The 15,393-nt window shown below is 39.8% G+C and overlaps 1 protein-coding gene across 4 annotated transcripts in view; it reads left to right on the forward strand.

The window, feature by feature from the left end:
• The first annotated feature begins 531 nt into the window (after positions 1-531).
• Positions 532-15,393, forward strand: part of BACH2 (BTB domain and CNC homolog 2) — a 258,650-nt gene continuing 243,788 nt past the window's right edge. For all 4 annotated transcript variants that reach the window (XM_050949246.1, XM_050949247.1, XM_050949250.1 and 1 more), the window contains exon 1: positions 532-1,056. The gene's annotated coding sequence lies outside the window, so the exon portion shown is untranslated. The remainder of the gene's footprint in view (positions 1,057-15,393) is intronic.

Raw genomic sequence — 15,393 nt, forward strand, 5'->3', positions numbered from 1 at the left:
TCGGGGTGGGGTCTAGGGAAATTCCTGGCTCCCCCAGCCCCGGGATCCTGCAGCGCCTGGGTCGTGTGTGTGTGTGTGTGTGTGTGTGTGTGTTCCTTTAAGAGAGCAGAGCCCAGCCACACAACCGTGAGAGCAGCACCTCCCCGCCGCTGGACCGGCTGCCCTCGCCTCCTCCCCGCGGGGCTCTGCATCAGCAGCGAGCCCCCAACGCGGAGAGCGAGGACTACAACTCCCAGCCTGCCCCTCGGCCGGGCGCGAGCACAACAGGGAGGCCTCCGGGAGAAAAGGCTGGAGAGAGCGAGCGAGAAAGAGACACAGACTGGCTCGCTGAGAACGCTGGGGAGGGAGGTGCGCGTGCGCCTTGGCGCGCGGATGCCGGCGAAGTCGCTATTCGTGGAGCGGCGCTATGCCTGTTTCTGCGCGAAGCCGTCCCCGCCGCCGAGGGAGAGGGTACTACGCGGTTTACGTAGCGTTATTGTGAATGGGAAAGGCGGGCGGTGGAGGAGGAGGAGGAGGCGGGGGGGGGGGATGATGTCAGCCTGCGAATGTCAACAATGTAGCGATTGAGGGGAGTAGGCGGCGTTCCACTGGGGAGAGCGCGAGCCACGGGGAGAGTGTAACCAACAGAACGGGGCCAGCCGCCGCAGCAGCAGCAGCGACACGCCTCCGGGCTGCGAAGGCACCGAGCTGCCATCGCCTTGTGCAGCCGCCGCCGCCAGTCCCGAGTGCAGCAGCAGCAGCGTAGCGATTCCTGTGCGACTCCCCCTCCCCACGCCCCCCTCCCCTGCTGCAGCCTTCCCCCCTCCTCCTGCTGCTCCCCGTCCCCTCCCTCTATTTTTCTCTGCAAAGACTTTGGAGGCAGCTGGGTTTTAAGCCATCGCCATGTGAGGTGCGTCTCCGCGGGTGCACATTCCTAACCGCAGAAAATAACCCTCCCCCTCCATCATCAGCAAATCCAGACCCCACCCCCCTCCACGTCCCACTCTGCCCCCGAGCCCCAGCGGGCTGGGGAGGCTGCAGCGAGAGGGGAAGGATCGAAAGTTGCAGGCGAAGAAGGTGAGCCCCCATTTCGCGGCTCTTTTCCCCGGGGAATGATGGAGATGAAGTTTGGTGTGTGTGCAGCTGGTGGGGGGGAGGGCGGAGAAGGGGCGGATTTTCTCCGAGCCAGCTGCTGCGGGGGCATATTTAAAAACAAGGCCGGTTCGCAGGAGGGCGAACAGTAATTTCTAAAAGTGGGAACCAACCACAGAAACGTTGCGTAACTGAAAGTGTGTAAAAGGATCTGAAGTGTGTGTGTATGCGCGTGAGAGAGTAAGCGAGTGAGTCCAGCTCGGCTGTTTGTTGCTGGCCGATACTAGCTTAGCTTGACGTTTAGGGACCACCGCAAAGGGTGCCTTTTATGGGCGTTATGGTGGGATGAAGGAGGAGCAGAGATGATGGTCAGCCCGCAATTGCTTTAGTGTGCGCGCCAGAGGAAAGTGTAAATGGTATATTGCATGCATGGTGATGGGTGTTTTGAGTAAGCAGGAGGAGGAGCACAAGAGTAATAAGTCAGGCACGGGGGCTCTTGTTTTGTACGAGCGGAGGAAAGCAGCTGTCAGATTTCGAAGCCTTTTTAACGAGCAGTGAGAGGAGGAGGGGGGGTGAGGCGAAGACACCTTGTCTACCCGCTCCTCCTTATTTCCCCTTCGCATTGTTTATTTGGGCATTTTAGCTCTTTTGTGCTACGGCGACTGGCTCGATCTTTCTTAAAAAAGGCAAACCCACCCACAGGGTTTGCTATGCATTTGTTGGATCCAAGCCCCCCGGCGAGCAAAGAATGCCTAGGTTAACATAAAAGCGAGAAGGGTGCTGCTAAAAAGCAAAGCAATCGGGGTTGCATTGCCCTTTGGGTTCCTTGCACACTTCCCTCAAGCAGTGTGACAGAGTGTGAATTTTTGTCCTCGCTGGGTGGCTAAATACTTCCTGCCAGACCCCTCTTTACAGCCACTCTGTATGTGAAGCTCTTCTCATCAACTCGACTCCACCTCCCCCTGTCCTTTGATGGGGTTTTGTGTTCGGGATCTTATGTGTATCGTGACAGTGAAACTGTTCAGTTCCCGGATTTCTCCCACTTTCCCCTTCGGGTGAGTGGTCACGTTGCTGTGTTCTGCAGTGGAGGGATGTTGTGGGGTGGGTGCAGTTTCAAAGTCACTGCCCCATGAAAGAGGGTCCTTTCTGTAGCTTGCTTGCTTCTATGGCTTTTCTTTAAGAGTGGCTCAGCTGTTTCATTAGACACCTGCGTGGGGTTATTGGTCACACTCACTTGTAAAACGCCTGCCTTTGCTTGGGGTTCCAACCCGACTTCAGGCTAGTTTGTAACTTACTGCAAGTTGTTGCCAAACAGTTTAGTTGGTAAGTGTGTGTAACAGCCTGCAAAATAATTTTATTATTGGCAGTGTGCTTGTGGTAAAGGAGAACCAATTTTAATGGTTTCTGGCAAGCATCAGATCATTTCTTCATTTCTCAGATGACATCTTTTTGCTCCAGAGTGGTTTTTCTGTTAATTTCATCTGTTGAATGTATTAAACAAAAAGAGCTAATTTCTTTCCTGCCTAATGGGGTCTGCAAAGAAGATAGTGCTTATTGAGAGATGATGCTTCCCCCCTCCCCCTCTTTTTGGAGTAAAATTAGAGAGCAAGGGTAACTCTGATAACAGTTTTCTCAGATCATTAAAATATAACATGTAGGCAAGGCCATTAGCTGCAAAAGCTCTGGCTGTCATGAAAGAAGCTAAGTGTGAAATCATGCCTCTCCTTTTGTGGAACAGGCTATTTTTATAATACAGCGGGTGTCTTGCTTAAAATGCTTCAGTTATTGTGAGATCATCATACCCTTATTACTGAAGCCCTGGCCGCTCTGGAGTAAACTGCATTTTTCATTCTTTATGGTAATAATGAACGTGAGACAGAAATGGCACCCATCAGACTTTAGTATCTAAAAAGATTGCGAAATTATAGTGTTGCTGTTTGCTCTGCTATAGTTGAACATTTGTCAGTGTTTTAATGATAAAAATCCATTTTTGAGACTTCATCATTGTCATAAAATTTGTATGTGTTATAGTGTGGTATTTTAGGTCTTGAGTGGAGAGTATGTATTTTTATACCTTTTTTCTTCTTTGGAGTAGGTAGATTTGTATGAGATTTTTGTTTTAGCTACATGTAAGTGTGTAATTTCAAGGTGGTCGATTATTTGGTGTAGTTTACTTGTATTATTTGACAATTGTTTGGATAAGGGGAAAATGAAATTTTGGGTAGGAAATGGAATAATTGCTTTTCATACATTTGAATAGAATAAAATGGCTAAGGAAGTATGTTAAGTATTTAACTACAGGGCTTGTGTAGTAACATTTTATTAATAACATTTCGGAAGGCACTTCAGTGTGTAAGTGAAAAGCTAAATTCTGCTTCAGATGAGTGCATATTCTTCTGAAATTCAAGATTGACTTGCGTGGGCCCTTCACTGTAGTTAGTATCTCAGTACTCATGTAGCAGGTAGACTGGCATAGTACTTCATTGTAGTATCATGGATACGTGCTTTTAAATATTGGTGTTCTCTTCACACTTAACCATCGAACTCCAAAGATTGATTTGAAGGTGTTGGACATTATGCATCAAAATCAGCTGCACAAAGTGGAAGGAAATCTTGTCTAATAGTAAGAGCAGATGATAAAGAATCAGAATTTCAAGTTTCTATTTCTAGCTTTTTCACTTTCCAGCTTTGAGGTATTGGGCAAACCACTTACCCAAGGTGTGCCTCAGTTGACCAAATTGTAAAATGAGCAGGATAGCAACATTACTAATGAAAAGTCCTGTAGAAGCACAAGTAGTGTTAAGATGTAAAATTAGACAACATTGCATTTTTTATAATATGTACTAACATACGTTTTTAAATGGCAGACAGCAATGAGTACTAGGAGGAGGGTGTACACAACAGACTATTGGGTGATATATTCCAAAATATGCGTTTAATAAAATCCTGATTAGTCAATTGTTAACAATTATTTATATCTCATATAACTTTAAAAAGCAGGAAATTCAGTGGTAGGGCTAATGTTTCTGGTTGCATCCTAGCACAGAAGCACATGGGAGTTCCGTTAGAATTAATGGAATTTATATGTGTAAACGGAATAGACTCCAGATACCATGATGATAACCCTTTCTCCCCCCCACCCCTTTGCTTTCAGCCACAGTACCTTAGCACTGAGGAGAAAATTTGCGAACTATAGTGTGCGGTACACTAGGAATAACGTATATTGCTGACTGAGAGTAATGGCCCAAATCCAGATAAATAGGAGTATCATGTTGATGCCTAAATATTCTTAATATGAAAATGTTTTGACATTGTAGGCAGCCTTGGAGACTCATTGACATTAATGAGGTTTAGTACAATCTCCATGCTGCACAGGGGTCTGTGCATCTCTTCATGTACGCACATAATTAACGACAGTGGGAGAGATGAAACCGAACACCTGTGTATGTGATATGTAGTATGGAATGTGTAATAGTAATTGCCCATATTTAGTTATTTAAAAACCTCAATAGCTTGGCTGTTAAGTAAAATAGCTAGTCTTCTTTACAGGTTGCAGTATTTGTTGGACTAGCTTTTCATAAGAATAGACCATTGGTATGACCCAGTATGGCTATCTAGTCCAGTATCCTGTCTTCCAACATTGGCTGATGCATGATGCTTCTGAGGGAATGAACAGAGCTAGGTATTTTATCGAGTGATCTATCTCCTGTTGTCTAGTCTCAGCTTCTGGGAGTCAGAGGCTTGGGGACATCCAGGGCATGGGGTTACATCCTTGACCATCTTGGCTAATATCTGTTGAGGCTTACTCTACAAATATCTGAAACCATGAAAAACAGTCATAATGACCTCCTCATTATTTTTTAAATCCCATTCCCCAAAAGAATGAAGAGGAATACTTTCTCCTTACATGTCCATGATATTCATTCATTTCAACAGGACTTTACTCATGCACAGGGTGAGACAAGACCTCTAAAAGTGCATCTGGGATGAAAAATTGTCCAGTTTCAGCTTGATGGATGTTTAAAACATCTAAAAATGAGTTGTATAGTAGTATATGACAGGTCCTAACTAGGCTCTTCAGTAGTGATTACATTTTTTATGCAAGAGTGTGAATAGATGATTTCTTAGAACTGCATATACTACAGGTGTGTTTGTGAGGAATCTCTTTTTCTTTTCTAATTCAGATGGTCCAAATGTATTTTACACTGTCCTCTAATTGTATGCAAAGCCCTGCTCTCCTTGTAAGAGTGTCCACTCTTATTCAAAAATGCAGTCAAAAATAACTTTTCTTCATTTACAAGCCTGACTTCTGTATCTTTTGGATGTTGCACATGTGAATTGCATTCTAACAAGCACATTATCACATCCTCAAGTATAGATTTATGTTCACTTCGGGTGTGGTGTATAATGTAGGGCTTGTGTATAACTTATTTCTGAGTTGGAATCAGGGGCACATACAATACATTTTGTTGATGTAGTAAAGAAAAATTGGACTCATTTCTAATGAGAAATACCAGCTTTCTTTAAAAATCTAAGTGATTTTGTTTCTCCATTACAATCAGTTTAGGAGAATGTGGCAGATTCTTTGAAGATACTGCAATTCTCCACTAAGATTTGAATAGGTTTTTAATTGAATATATTATTGCAGTTGAGTGAACAATGACTCCCTACCTCTAAGTCTACCAGTGAATTGGCAGGATAGTGTTCAAAATGCTTACTCAGTTTTTTACAAAAAGTGGTCACCATTGCTTCAGCCAAAAGATATTAACCTTGGCAGGTGTCTGAATAGTAAATACACATTTGAAGCTTGCATCAGGAAATATGACTCTGAAGCCAGCTGAGTTGCAGTGTACTCATTCTGCTTTTTAGTTAGGCCGAAACATCTTTGTAGTGTGTTGAAAAGCGCGATACTTACTCTGCCATTATTGGACTTTAAATTATAAATTAAGCAAAATCAAGCAGTGAAATGCATGCAAATTTGTGTGACCAGTAATAAGCTTAAATTGAGCTACTGGTCTTAGTACAAAAACTACCAGCACTAACTGAAGATCTACTAATGTTCAAAATATGGTAACAAAAAAGAATGGCAGAATGGGTTTTGGAAACCCTACTAAATAGTTATAAATATCAAATCTTTGATCAGCCAAAAAAGGGATGCTGCTGGGGAATTTTCCTCTAGTTCCATTGAAGGTTGTATGCAAAGGCCGACCAAAACAGTTTGGAGATCATAAACTGTACTGGCATAGTAGCTAGAATATTACATATGGGCAGGGGAGTGGGGGCGGGAGAGTGACGGCTTTCCATATTACAATAAACAGAATGCCTGACTTATCCCAAGTTCCTCCCAAAGAGATTCTTTACAATAAATATACATAGCAAGCCAGTGTTTTATTTTACATTTAAACTAGAGCCTCATGGAGAAGTCACTACAGTCTACACTTTCTTGTCACTCTTGATATATGGAAGATGACCTGAAATTCTCTCATTCTCTGAGACTTACTTCTTAAAAACTTTTATTTCATGGAAGTTTGAATATCACTTTTACATGACTTCAGAATATATCATCAACAAAAAAGTGGTGTTTGAAGAATTCTTAGAATCAGGAAAACCTGGGAATTTCCAGTTGTTTAAATCTGATGGGTGTTGAAATTGAAGCTATTACTTATTTTTGGCATTCTGACTTCAAAATATTCACCCAAATTGTAATAGATATCTGTTCCATTTGATTTTAATGTATAGGTTCAAGAGGAGTCCCCCATTCATAAAACTAGGAGCTGTATGTAGGTGTCTGTTACCATGCAATTCTTGTCATCTGTAGAGCAACAATTTTGCTTTTTGCAGAGAGAAATGAGGTAAACCTATTTGAATAAAACAGAGTGACCCTTGAGACTTGAACACAGCTGCTTGTTATAGCTGACATTGAAAGTGTTTATTATTAGTGATTGTTTTATAATTTAGATTTGAACTAGGAAAACAAGAACTGTAAGTGTGTAGGTGTTCCTGTGCATTAATTTGCATACACCCTGTTTTTGTTTAGTGGGTAGGTGTGCACAGTGTATGCAGAGCAATTTAACATGTCAGCAGTTTCCTACAGGCAGCTCTTGCTGACTCACATGTCTGCTGCAGCTCAGAGCTATCCTCACTATAAACTGTCCACAGTAAGAGACAGACTTGGAGAATGTGAGTGTTGGTACGTATTTTCAGTTCTCTGGCCACTGCTTTGCTGTAGTTTCTTCCCCACTACTATCAAAATCTTTCATTTGTTTGGGCCAGCATTTTGGCATGCATGGCAAAAAGTTGCAGTTTGCTCCACCTCTGTTCAAACTATGGCTGAACTACATCTGAGTCCAGCAAATGTTTAACAGGACATGTGTGTGTTTGTGTTGGTTTTTGTGTGTGGTTTGTGTGTTGGTTGGCCTTTTTTTTTAATGGGGAGGGTGGCTTTATAAAAAAGGAACTATTGTTCCTGCATTAGATATGGAGTTTAACATTAGAATGGCATTTTTCCTTGGTAATTGTGGATTGTTCAGTTTTTTAAAAAGCAGAATTACTCATTCCGTTCAATGGAGAATTCCGCTTAAAACCCAAAAACTTGATGTAGTGTTCTATTATTTTCAAAGTTCTGTTACCTCTTGGATTCGGTTTATTTTTTGTTTGGTTTTGTTTTGTTTTTTAATCCTATGTACCGAAATAACTCCTGTTATTAACATGAGAGGGCTCCTTCATTTGTATGAGGATGAAGATTTATATTTGAGTGCAACTGGTCCTTTTTGTATTTACAGACTCTGTTCTGATGATTCAGAAGGTTCCTCAAGGTGACAGTTTCTGCTGATTCCATATATTTGTAATTGGTTTGTGTTTTGTTTGAATCTGTCACAGAGGTCATTGCAGAAATGGAGTATATTACCCATTTTCAGTGCTAGATTTAATCTTATTTTAAAGTTTAAAGGCACTCACGTTTTTTTCTGAAAGGGACTCCCCTTCTTTATGTAACCAAAAGCAGTCAATGTAAGCAATCTCTAGAAGGATGATAAACTAATCAGCTGGCATTAAACAGGCATCGAGAGCGAAGGTGAGTTCTTGTCTCTTGTTTTGTTTTCAGTCAACTACTTTGACCGGTAATGAATAGAAAACCACACTGAGTGCTGTGTAACCCGCGAAGAAGATGGATGTTCTTGGTTTCCGCCAATACAAATGACTCATCAGTATCAGTAGAGGTTCTACTTCTAATAATAAAACTGTGCAAGACCTTTAAAACGTGGTTTTCACCCCTACTCTTAGTGAAAGGTTGGAAAATATTACTTTGTGCTCTCTTTAAACTTATGGAAGGTTTCATGATTTGCTTTACAGTGGTGAAAGGTCTTCCCTCTCCTTCCGCCCACCCAATAAAAATTAGTTGCACCATTAGTTGTGATACTGCTGCTTTTATTTGCACTAAGTATAGTAGATATTTAGTTACACTGTTAGAGGAAATATAAGTGGAAAATCTAACCTCCTTTATCTCAGGAAGAAAAAAAGGGCACACACTGCCTCATACTACCAAGCTGTTGTTCTGCCATTTAATTCAATTCAATTAAACTGCTGTGGAGGATGGTAGTATTGTTGACCAACCTATATTGCTATTTGATTTGGTTTCAAAGGATCCCAAGAAGGTTAATAGAAAATAAGAGTTGGAGAGTACATGGCAATATGCAAAGCTGATTGCTCATTGCCTATGAGGACATTTGTCTTCTAGTAGTAAAAATGCAAAAAAGAAACTGATTTCTACTAAACGTTTGTCCTTCTTGGATGCTCCACCCCTCTCTTTATGTTGCATGGAGAAATTCAAACCTGATAAGAATTGTTAGAGGTGAAGAAGCTGTATACTCTGTGCTTTGGGTCCATTGGTTTGTGCAAGTTAATGCATTTTTTAAAATTAATATAGAACAGACTACTCTCCATTCTGTAATATAGGTCAAATATAATGATCATGCTAATATTACAGCTGAAATAACTAGTATATTGGCTTTGAAATACTAGGTATTTCAGCTGTAATACTAGCCATTATATTTTTTGCAAACGCTTCTGATTTGCTCCCTTAATTTATTTAGAGAGTGGTGCTGTTTTGCTTTCAGGATGTTATGCGTAAAGAAGAAGAAGACAAAACAAATCTTTGCTGTTGTATTACTTAGCATATCAACATTTGTACAACTAGCTTCCAGATATATACTGGTTCTACTGTTGCAGTGCTTGTGCCAACAAATCACTTTTTATAAGGATTTGGTGTTTCTGATCCTCTTATTGGGCCTCTTTAAAACTGTGGATTAAAAAAAAAATCATTTTGGGGTAGATCATCAGCTAGTGAAAATTTCTATAGGCTCTAGTGAATTCAATAGACAATTCACATCAGCTGAGCATCTGCCCTTTTATGTTTAGAAGTCGTGCGTGGAATAGTATTTTAAAATATCTATATTCTGTAAACTATTTTTGGTTTCTGATTTTACTGAATAACTTCAGATACAAGATATAGGCAGGTGTATAACCCAAACTAGGATTGAGGTTTTCTTTCTGGTACCTTTTACTGTGAAAAGCACACTGAATAATATAGTTGTACAAGTCTACGGAAACCTTACTGTGAGAAACATAAAACTTCTAGTTATTCAGTACATGCAAAAATATGATGATCCTGGTTTTATAAGAACAGGAGGGAATAGATGGCCAACTCCTGTAATCTTTATTTAAGGAGAACTCCTAGTGAAGTATATGGAGTAATTTTGTATGGGTAAGGACTAAAGATGGGCTGGATCAGATGTTGTCCAAAGTTGAAAGGTATCTAGATTCGTTTTTCTGATTTCAGCCTGTCTGTAGAAAAGACTCAGGACCACAGATGCAATGGTAGTAGGTGCATTATAAATATAAAGGATAAAACTTTCAAAAACATGTAAGTCGCATAGGTACGTAAATTCCATTTTCAAAAGCACCTCAGTCAAGTTGATGAAACTTAAGTTCCTAAGTACTTTTGACAATTTTACCCAGAATGTTTAACTTGCCAAACACTTCAGATTAAACCCAATAGCTTAGAGTTTATTTTCAAACTCTTTATGCATTCTTGTGTAAATACTTTAAAATGTGTGGTGAGAAAAAATGTGCAGAATTTTTGTGATAGAAGTCCAAATCAATCAAGAGTATTCAAGAAACTGCAGTATTTCATTGAACAAGTAAATAAAACTCATACACACAGTAGTTTTATATAATGATGTCTCCATTTGTCGTAGTTGGAAGTTCAAAGGCTATGCAACCATAAACACTTCTGCAAAGAATTCTTATGTTTATGCCCTTTTCCTTTTCCTTTGCTTTCCTTTCTTGATCTTTTTCTTTCTTTATTTTACTGTTAGACTAAAAGTGGAGTGAATGATTCATTCACTAGTCAGTTTCTTGGACAGTTACTTCTCTACCAATTTATGTTTACCTTCCGCTTAATTCATAATGTGAGTAATGCTTAATGTGGTAACCACTAAATTCCAAACTGAAAAGCTGTAAGCATTACTGAAACCAAGTATCCAGACTTTCCCTTAAAAATACTACCATTCTGTGTGTTTTGAAGCTAGTATGATTTGGCATGCTGAATGATAGTCACGGCATAATAGTTTTGTCTAGCCTTGATTGTTCATTCAGAATTCAAGGTTGCAAATTAAAACACAAGTTCATTTGGGCACTGACCTGTCTGTTTTGGTTTTAATCAGTATAACATTTCCTGTTCTTCCTTTCAGCTGCCCACCATCCAAAGCCACAGGCTCATATGCTCCACTAGTTGGTTTCCACTATTTTATTAAGCTTTGTCATTCTCTGTGTCACTAAATTGGGAGTACATTGAGGCACTCACTTAGTGAAAGCTGCCTGGTGTTGTCATGAAAGACAAGTTGATGTTAGCTAGCCGTTACATACAAATAGTTGCATTGCTTTTCAGCTTCCTTTTGGTGAAACAATCCTTGTGCTGCTGAAGTGTGTTATCTCTACAGAACTTGAAATTATAAAACTTTCCTATAAAGATTGTGTAGATATTTGGTTGAGGTGATGCCTATCATTTCTGAAGATGAGTACAGTAGTTAAAATACTAAAAGTGATTCAAATAACTTGTTCTTTCTCATGGGAACTAGAGTACTGTAAAGAGTAATAAGGTCAGAAATGTCCTCGCAGAGCTTTATAGAACCCAAAGCCTTTTCAGAGCGTTCTAAAATAACATCTGATTAAAACCGTCAAAAGCAAAGGAATTCAAAGTTAAGGAAAAACTTCAAAACTGTGTGTATGGGGGGGTGGGGGGAGAACAGTGATAACAAAAGTGATTCACTTGGCCAGCCACTTTCTTTATCACTTCATAAGTATTTCAGATATTTCTTTCCTTTCTCTTTCTCAACCCCACTTCTCCATCTGGTTGATCCTGCAGTGAGGTCATTACCTCCATGTTTGATGTTGGCGTGTTGCCATAGATATTCATGTTATCACCAATTCAGGATTATGATTTACTGTAAACTGAAGCAGCAAGAAAATGGTAGGTTGGGAAAGAAACATGTTCTTGTTAATATCCTCACTAATCAGAAAACAGCCTTAATCGGTTCCAAAATAATAATGCTGTGGTATAGATTTATCACTTGCTGGAGCAGTCACCTTAATGGGAAAAAAAAATCTCTGTGCAGGTTGATATTTTTGGGGAAAAGACTTGCAAAACTTTTACCCTCTTCAAAATCTGATCTTAAATCTCAAGTTTCTGAAGCCTTCAAATGCCTTTGTTCAGTTCTGGTTCTGAAATATGAGAAATCTTGCACTTAGGAAATTTTCAGCCCCACTTTGCAAACTGGAGGCACTTTGGATGGTTCATCTAAGCTTTGGGTAAATGTGTAGTTTGGATGCTTACCTGAACATGTAACCTTTGAGTTTTGCATATCCTGGTAACTTACAGACTTTGTAATATAAATGTTTTGTTTAAAATGCATTTACTTCTCAATACATTGTTTGTATTTATTTAGTTACAAAAGCAATGTGCTGTGGTTGGATTTTGGGTGAGGGGTTTTCAGTTATATTTTCAGGGTGGACATTAGCTGAAAACTCCATCAAGCACTTTACTTTTTTAAAAAAGAGTGATTTATAGATTATTTGTTGTTGTTAGATCTGCTCTTGAGCCGACAGCTATAAGCTGTGTTCTAACCTGGCACTGTTAGAAAGGAGCAAAGAATTAACCAGTACTACTGCTTTTACTGCCCCTGTCATGCCTCAATCAAAACAAAATTAATCCCTTAGGACCGCATTTCACCCTGGACTTTTTTCATAAATTCTCCTTTATTTCAGCAACAGCTCCTGATATGATACAAAATTGAAGTGAGCCAGAGATCATAATGAAACACCTGAGAAATCCCTGCGTCTTACTGTAGTGTTACCAAAATACCCTTTCACTTTCAACAAGCAAAATTTACATTTTAATAAATGATCTGGAATCTACCCAGTTAAGACATGTGGCTTCTCTCCCCATGCAATACTGCACAGCTGTGATCAGTGTAGACAGTTATATGGGTGGCTTCTCGGTATTGAAGAGAGGATGCTGCGGGCCAGGTGTTCTCTGAGAGGGGCCATCAATCAGCTTTTGAAGCTACTACTTCCGTCCTCTCGCCACCCAGCTACCCACATCTCTATGGCCCAGTACAACACAAATTTAAACTTTCAGGGCATGTTACAAGACCTGCATATTTTCCTGGGCCCGGGGGAGGAAGGAGCTCAGTAAGGGGCTGGTGTCTGCAGTAGTGTTGGACTTCTTGTCTTGATACTACGTTTGTGTGTGAGCATGGAGTAGCTGCTACTTTTAATGTGATAATAATAATTTAAAATTTTGATAGGCACCTAGAGATGAGGATTGGTGCTTTTTTTATATTTGTTATAAATCTAAGTAGATATGTTGCAAGGAATTTCTTGATTACTTCTAGCTGTTCGTCTTCAGTTCTTTTAACATTATAAGACCAATCTTCCAAGCTAATCTTTTACTATCAGAAATGGACAATTTGTATTTTGCGAGTGTTTTTTTCAATTCAATAATATGGCATAGTTACCACTCTTGGAATTTCATACATTGCATTTCCGTGTCAGAAGGTCAGACTAGATGATCACAGTGGTCCTTTCTGGTGTGATAATCGATGAATAATCTATACTTCTATAGGTAGGTGACTTACACTTCATTTTAGCACCTCATTTTTTATTGTGGGATGTTTAGGGATTTGGGTGATTTTTTGGTCAAAGAAAAATTGATCAAAAAGTCCAAGTATTGTAGATTAATCTGGAATGCAGTGTGGACCGTTTTGTTAATAATGTAATGCTAAAGTCATCTTGAATGCTTTTCCTTTTGTGAAAGTTTTTTTTTTTATTCCTTGTCTTCAGTTTGCTTTAAAATAAAATTTTGGGAGATTTAAGAAATTTCTTTAAGTATAATAGTGTCCTTCCACAAAATTGAAATAAAAAACGTAGTTGAGAATGTGTAAACATATAACCTGGAAAGGATTCTCTCTTCTATATTTATAGAGCAGTGATTCATTTTGCAGGTGCAGATTTATTCAGTTAAAGAAACCACTATTTTAAATAATTGTTCAAGTGAAACACAGAGTTTACACATGACTTTTAACTATTAGCTTTTATTTTTAACTCTTCCCCGCCCCCCCCGCCCCCCCCAAATATTAGCAAGTTTAAGACAACTCACGGAGGGAAAATCACTGTTGCAGTATATGCAAATTTTGTCAGTTTCCAGAAGACACTTCTTTAAAAAATAAAATTAAAAGTTGGCTGACATCCTGTAGGCATGAGGATTCTTGGGCTTTTTCTACCTAAGCTCCAGGTAATGGGAATCCCCTTTTTTATTTAGGGCTCATCTAAAAACCCCTTACACTGATGTATAAGGGATAAAAGACTTCTTAAAGGGTGCACATCTTCTTTTGCAGGGGTATTAAAACCAGCTGAAACCCAGCTGCCCTGTAGTTTCCACAAAGAAAGCCCCTTTAGATGGGTTTTGCTGTTGGGCTCAGGTTTCAGGTTCACAAGGCCCTGTCGTGCTATTAGTTGGTTTTTTGTTTTGTTTTTTAATGCAGTACACCTTAGTGATCTACCCGAGAAGTCTTGCTGCAGAACCGGTGGCATGATCTGTGCCATAATTCTAGTTTATCAAAGAAAAAATTGTCTGAACCACATTGGTTAATGGTACCTAAAGGCCAAAAGGAAATGAAGATACTTTTGTCCCCACTCCTACTCACCCCTTTTCTCCCCACTCCAACCCCATTCAATCATTAGTGGAAAATGCTGGTCAGAAGGGCAAACGTTTTCTGCTGAGTGCTAATCTCAACCACAGCTCCCAGTAGTCAACGGAGGTTATGTCCTGCTTACCATAATTTTCCAGTCTTGTGTGGGTTTGAGGGGGATCAGTTGCCCCTTGTGTTTTTTTTTTTTTGTGGTAGTTTTTTATGTAGAGTAGATTAATCATCACAAAGATTTCTGACACTGATGCTCCACGTATATATTTTTACACATGTGCTGATAGCTGCATGTGTACTTTGTCGTTGTTGCAGTGTAGCTGGAAAGTATGTGGGAGATTGTCTGCTTCCTCTGAGACTGTTACAGGTGGTCAGATGAGTTTGGGGGAAGGAGGAGAAGCAATGAGAGAGGTATTACACCCACTTCCTTTGGCGTACATTGTGATGAACTGTAACCCACTGGTTCAAACTATATTTGCACTGCATCAGGTTTTGCTTGCGGTAGTTTTTCTTTCACTGTTACTGATTTGCTTCTTGTAGGCTTATGACTAAGGCTGCGGTTTTAATTTGTCCATTTTAGGTACATGAAATCTTTAAAATTATCTAGGGTTGCGTTTCTTCCTTTTTTTGCCATGGCCTTTTCTGTCTTTAAAAGTTTCCACAAGTTTTAGAGACCCAGAAGCTTAAAAAAACACCCCAACCATGTCTAATAATCAAAGGTCAAAAAAGAAACTCTATCATACAAAAACTATACCTATTTTGGGGGCGTTGAAAACATTTTTTTAAATGCAAAATGATCCTTGAAGTAAAGTTAGCTTTTGATATTTGGAATATTACATGAGTATCATTCAGATTAGGTGTCTTTTCCCCTAACCCAAACCACCCACAGGGAGCTTAATGTTAGCATTTGCAAATATAGATTTATTTTAAAGTTCCAGTATATCTTCCCCTTATATTTTGCAGGGTCTGTAACTCGGTTACACTTGCCTGCTGTTTAATACTCTAGCTAGAATGTACCTGCAGTGCTGTTGAATATACTAAGTCTGTGTTCATATTCCATTAT

This window comes from Gopherus flavomarginatus, chromosome 4, assembly GCF_025201925.1.
Source record: "Gopherus flavomarginatus isolate rGopFla2 chromosome 4, rGopFla2.mat.asm, whole genome shotgun sequence".
In the NCBI taxonomy this organism is placed as follows: Eukaryota; Metazoa; Chordata; order Testudines; family Testudinidae; genus Gopherus; species Gopherus flavomarginatus.